The following is a 6,000-nucleotide window of genomic DNA, read 5'->3' as shown; positions in this document are numbered from 1 at the left end:
GCTTGATTCCAAAAAATCTACAATAATTTTCTGCTCTGTTCCATATGTAGCTTGATTCCATAAATTTTTTTCTGCTTTGAAATGAATCAAATAACACATTTTTTGATAAAAAATAAAATAAATAAATAAATAAATCATTTTCTGCTTTGTACCAACGAAAAGAGAAAAAAGCACAGAAATGAAGCATATAAAGACTATAAGTGTCGAGTGCCAAAAGAGTGGCAGCGCTGTGCAGTGCCACACGGCCGGTCAGACACCACGGCCGTGTAGGCAGTGCCGTGTATGGCATCGTGCCCGCACGACTTTACCGTGCTTCTGCACGGCAGTGAAAAGTAGTGTAAAAGTAGGAGAAAAATGTAGGGAAAGGTAAAAGTGAGTTTAATTGACAGTGGGTTGATGAAGAAGTGCAGAGGGGCAAAAATACGGAGGTGCAGAAGTGGGGAGGTGCAAAAATACGAAGGTGCAGAAGTGGAGAGGTGCAAAAATACGGAGGTGCAGAAATGCGGAGGTGCAAAAATACGGAGGTGCAGAAGTGGGGAGGTGCAGAAGTATGGATATGAAGAAGGATGAATGTGCAGAAATACGGATGTGGACAAGGACGGATGAGTAAAAGTATAGAGGTGCAAATGAATGGACATTCAAAAGTATATTAATGCGGAAGTAAAAAAATACGGAGGTGCTGTAAAATTTATTCTGTTCACGGTGCTCGCGTAACTACCATCCACCATATCGTTCTCATTCCTGAGTTGCTCTTCGCTGTATTAAGTGTTATTTTTCATGGTTTACATAATCTAAATATTTAAGGAAAGTTTTTATTAGCCACTTATATAATGCACTTTGATATTCTGAATCGTTCATTGTTGATAAGCTCCAACATTTCTATATATAATCTGGAATTTCTATCAATTGTAAAATGTGTGTCGAATTCAAAAGGAAAATTTATTGAAACTTTACTGCATTCAAATAAACAATTTATTGCATTTCAGTAAATAAATTTAATCAATATTCAATCCTTGTAAACATATTTATTTTGAGATAAACATCTCTTGTGCCGTTTGAAAGTTGATATTTTTATTTGTTCTAGTCAGTGATAAGTTCTCAGGGGCGGATATAGTTTAACCATTAATTACTTTTTAAATAAATATAAATAAGACATTTCCCCATTATTTGTGAGAAAATTACGGAACCATTTGCCATGGAGTACAACGTACGCGTGTCAAGATAGATTACAATAAATCCTTTACCATTAAATTTTATATTAATTTGAATAAAATGGAGTATTAACCTTATTTTTGAGTTCATTTCAGTGTTGAAATGATTTCTGTCTCGTCTGAATGTTATACTTATTTAATTTTATGAATAAATTATTCCAGAGAAGGGCAACAAGTGCTTTCTGAAAAACGAAACCAACTTCTTATGCTAGGAAATAAGAGTCGACGAACGAATATGATAAATGAAATTAAAATTAAATTCGGAGTAAGAAGAAAAATGTACATGGTAAAGAAATAGTCTAGTATATTTTTTCAATTTGTTTCTTAATCTGGAAAAACTTTATTTAAAATACTGATACGCTGAGCCCAGAGTTGGCAAAGTATTTTGAAACAAGACACATTCGAAAACGGACTTTCAAAATAAATAAATTATCACCACCTCATGTCATCAAGAGGTAAGATTAAAAAATTAGTTAAAATATTGTATTATAATCGTATAAATATCTCCTAGAAGCCTCAGTTCTGCTCACGGTACGTTTACCATGCATTACATGCCCTCGAAGTTCAGTTTAACGAAACGCCATGACAAAGCAATTTTGAGAAAAATAGTAATACTACACATCAAATAATAACATCAGGTACTAAATAATAATAATTATAACACGTACTAAATGGTTAATTTACGATTGGGATGGAAAGAAGCGGTAATTGAATGAGCGAAAATCAACAGTGACTTCTGCAAATTGGAGTTTGCATTTTTATGAAGTCGATCTGTAATCACTTCATTTTCGTTATTTCCAGTCGATCAAAATATAATTTAAATTAATTTGAGTCGTAGTTTTTTCGAAAGTTTTTCTGTATACAAATTTAGCAATTCGGTTTGATTAATAGATTGGCGATATTGTTCAGGGGCTTGAAATTTGAGTAGTTTTGAATTTGAATTAAATTTTAAACAAATTAATTGTAGGAAGGAGAAATGTAAAAAAATTTAGTCAGCGAATATTCAATTTCTCTTTTTCCCTGTTAATATTCATCGATAGTATGATTGCAAAAAGAAATCGTACCTAAATAATGAATATCTCATGAGATGACGACATTTAACCAGCAATAATCTAATTAACACAATTTTACTGAACGTGGCAATGGCATTCGACGCGCCTTCTCCGCCAACGCTAAAAAATACCACTCAAGGCCGCCCACTCTTCCCTCTCTGCCAGCTGACATGAGTCACGCTGAGTATGTCAGAGATTCCCCACTCTTCCCTCTCTGCCAGCTGACATGAGTCACGCTGAGTATGTCAGAGATGCCCCACTCTTCCCTCTCTGCCAGCTGACATGAGTCACCCTGAGTATGTCAGAGATGCCCCACTCTTCCCTCTCTGCCAGCTGACATGAGTCACGCTGAGTATGTCAGAGATGCCCCACTCTTCCCTCTCTGCCAGCTGACATGAGTCACGCTGAGTATGTCAGAGATGCCCCACTCTTCCCTCTCTGCCAGCTGACATGAGTCANTCGCCACATTGCTGGTATAAATAATAACTCGCCACATTGCGGGTATAAAAACTGAAACAAAAGACGCATTAATTATGTGTGACAGCAGAGACGGGTTTGTCTACAATGCATGTCAGGTAGAAAACAAATATACTTAAAGTAATTAATCGTGGTCGCAATTTCCTCTCTAATAACAATTGCTGCTCAGATTTTGGCAACTAACTCGTGTTTATCTTGTCGGTCAGGTAATTCAGGTAATTAAACTTGCCCAGAAATTTATAAAGGAACTGAGATTTCTACAAATGTTTACTTTAAACAATTAAATGTTCAAAGCAAGATAACGATTTTTTAGTGCACCAATCCTTCGGTTCTGATAAGATTTAAAATTGCTCACATACAAGGAGTCGCTTGGCAGAATGGTTCATTCTTTCAATTCAAGTTTATGATGAAATTTATTCATAAATAACTTTTGCATTATGTTTGCATTAAACTAAAAAAAAATTCATGCCGCTCCCGTTAAGTAAGACGTAGAAGTTCACTGACTCCCTCATTTATCTACTAATTTACAATTTCAAAACTGTCATCTAAGAACTTTCATGTTATCGTGATTCGCACATGTAATCATTAATTCTCAAATCACGGTAATATAAAAAGAATCCCCAAATAATCCTTAAATAATTTTAACAGAAAGATTATCCTAAATAATCTTCAAATAATTTTAAATCGTTAATCTTCTCAAAACAGCAACTGAATAAAAGTACGTAATTTTTTTACAATTATTTTGATTTTTATAAACCAAAATGCATCTTTCATATTTTAAAGTTTTTGCGACTGTTATATGTTAAATGTGGAATTAGGTGGTAAACAATTTAACTCAGGATTATCCTCAATAATCTTCAAATAATCTTAAATTGTTAATCTTCTAAAAACAGCAACTGAACAATAACACACAATTTTTTTACAATTTTTTAAATTTCAGAAACCAAATTGCATATTTCCTTTCTTCAAGTTTTTGAGACTCTTTTATGTGAAATATAGAATAATGTGGTCAATCGTTCGTCACGAGTTAAAACAACTTCCAAAAACAAGCAACTTGCCGACACACGTGCATTTAGGTTAGGTTAGGTTAGGTTAGGTTAGATTAGGTTAGGTTAGGTTTGGTTAGGTTAGGTTAGGTTAGGTTAGGTTAGGTTAGGTTAGGTTAGGTTAGATTAGGTTAGGTTAGGTTTGGTTAGGTTAGGTTAGGTTAGGTTAGGTTAGGTTAGGTTAGGTTAGGTTAGATTAGGTTAGGTTAGGTTAAGTTAGGTTAGGTTAGGTTAGGTTAGCTTAGGTTAGGTTAGGTTAGGTTAGGTTAGGTTAGGTTAGGTTAGGTTAGGTTAGGTTAGCTTAGGTTAGGTTAGGTTAGGTTAGGTTAGGTTAGGTTAGGTTAACGAGACGTCTCGTTCACTAGATGAGTTACCCCTCAACTCGCCCCACATTCTCAGCCGCTATTGCAGTCATGCCATCAACAAACAACACCTAGGCCATCACAAACACTTTCGAGTGCTTCACTAACTCTTTTCACCTGCCTCTGTAAACAACCAGCGAAGTTACCAGCTCAAATATAGACTAAACTCACTGCGATTGATCTTCATATATTAAAATATATTGCTTGGATTATAGATATATATAGAAGCGGTTATCATGAATAGTTTTTTAGTAAGCGGGAATTCCTTTCTTTTTGTTTACTGTTATTGAAAGCTCTCGACTTTAAAGGCTTACGTTGTTCTAATTGAAGACTGAAAAAAGAGATCTTCAAAAGAAAATAAATATGCACGCGCCAGTACCAGACAGAATATTTGAACTTAACAAGCCTTTTTTTCTATCCCAAGACAAAATATTTTGGTAAATATTACTTCAGACATCATGTCTACCATTGTCGTATTGTTTAAGGAAACAATATCTAATTTTTATAATCATTTAATAATAATGAAAAATATTAATAATAATAAAATATTTTCTCTGAACGCGGATCTCGGAGTTTCGCTAGAGAAAAGTATGCTCGCTATCTCCCTCATTAATTATAATAGAGATATCGTAGTGTAGTCTCCTGGCAACCAGAGCTGTCGTTGTCAAGATAAGGATCAATTGGTTGACGCTCAGTATAATTTGAGCTTCATGTTTTGCATTAATATTTTCACTAAATTTACCTATAGATACATGACAGTAACGAAACTTCGAAAGATGTCAGCAATTAAGTCTTTGAATTAATAAATGGTAGTCTTGATATCATGAACATCCAAGATTATATATTCATATTACTCACGTAATGTGCATAACGTGAGAACAACAATTTGACAATCTATGTCTTATTTTGTTGTTCTCAAACGTTACCTTCACGTAATTTTTGTAGTTGTAGAAATTCTTACTTAATCTTGTGATTTTCAGACGTTTTCCTCTTATAGCTTTGAAAATTTCAAGGCGTCGTTTGAAATCAATTTTATTTTAGATTTGCTCGCCCAATTTACAAAGCATAATTATGATGATAAATGCGATCAATTATGATGATAAATGCGATAAACCCTGGAGGAAATGATAAAGGAACGCAAACGTTATTAATAACGCACAAACGCCAAAACACAGAACGAATGTATGAACTCACTATTCTGGCAGCTTAATTGTGTGGAAATTATTTTCTGTATTTTTCAACTACACATTTTTTCTATATTGTGCAGCTACACATTTTTTCTGTATTGTGCAGCTACATATTTTCCTGCATTCTGCAGCAAATCATTTTATCTGTATTTTGCAGCTACACATTTTCCCCATATTGTGCAGCTACATATTTTCCCGATATTGTACAGCTACACGGCAACAAATTTTATCTGTATTGTGTAGCTACACATTTTTCCTGCATTGTGCTGCTACACATTTTTCCTGTATTCTGCAACTACATACACATTTTTTCATATATTCTGCAACAACACATTTTTCTTGTATTGTGCTGCTACACATTTTTCCCGTATAGTGCAGCTATCAGACCTTGGGCGCCACCTGCTTTAACACATTTTATGTTCACAAATGTTGTTGTTGACGTTGCGCTAGAAAACGGCTAGACAAATAGTAAAAAATTTAACTCAGAAGAAAAATTTAACTTTAACTCAGACGCGTTTTCTCGTCGACGAAAACTTGAGGTCACGGACGGATGGACAGACAGACGGACATGGCGAGCACAATAGTGCATTTTTTCCATAAATGAGAAAATACGCTAAAAATTGCTTCAATTTCTCACAGATTTTTAAGAGTTTTTGAACTGTAGA

This window comes from Hyalella azteca, unplaced genomic scaffold (genome assembly GCF_000764305.2).
Source record: "Hyalella azteca isolate HAZT.00-mixed unplaced genomic scaffold, Hazt_2.0.2 contig10132, whole genome shotgun sequence".
Lineage (NCBI taxonomy): Eukaryota > Metazoa > Arthropoda > Malacostraca > Amphipoda > Hyalellidae > Hyalella > Hyalella azteca.
The sequence above is the reverse complement of the archived record's forward strand: the minus strand, read 5'-3'. Positions refer to the sequence as shown.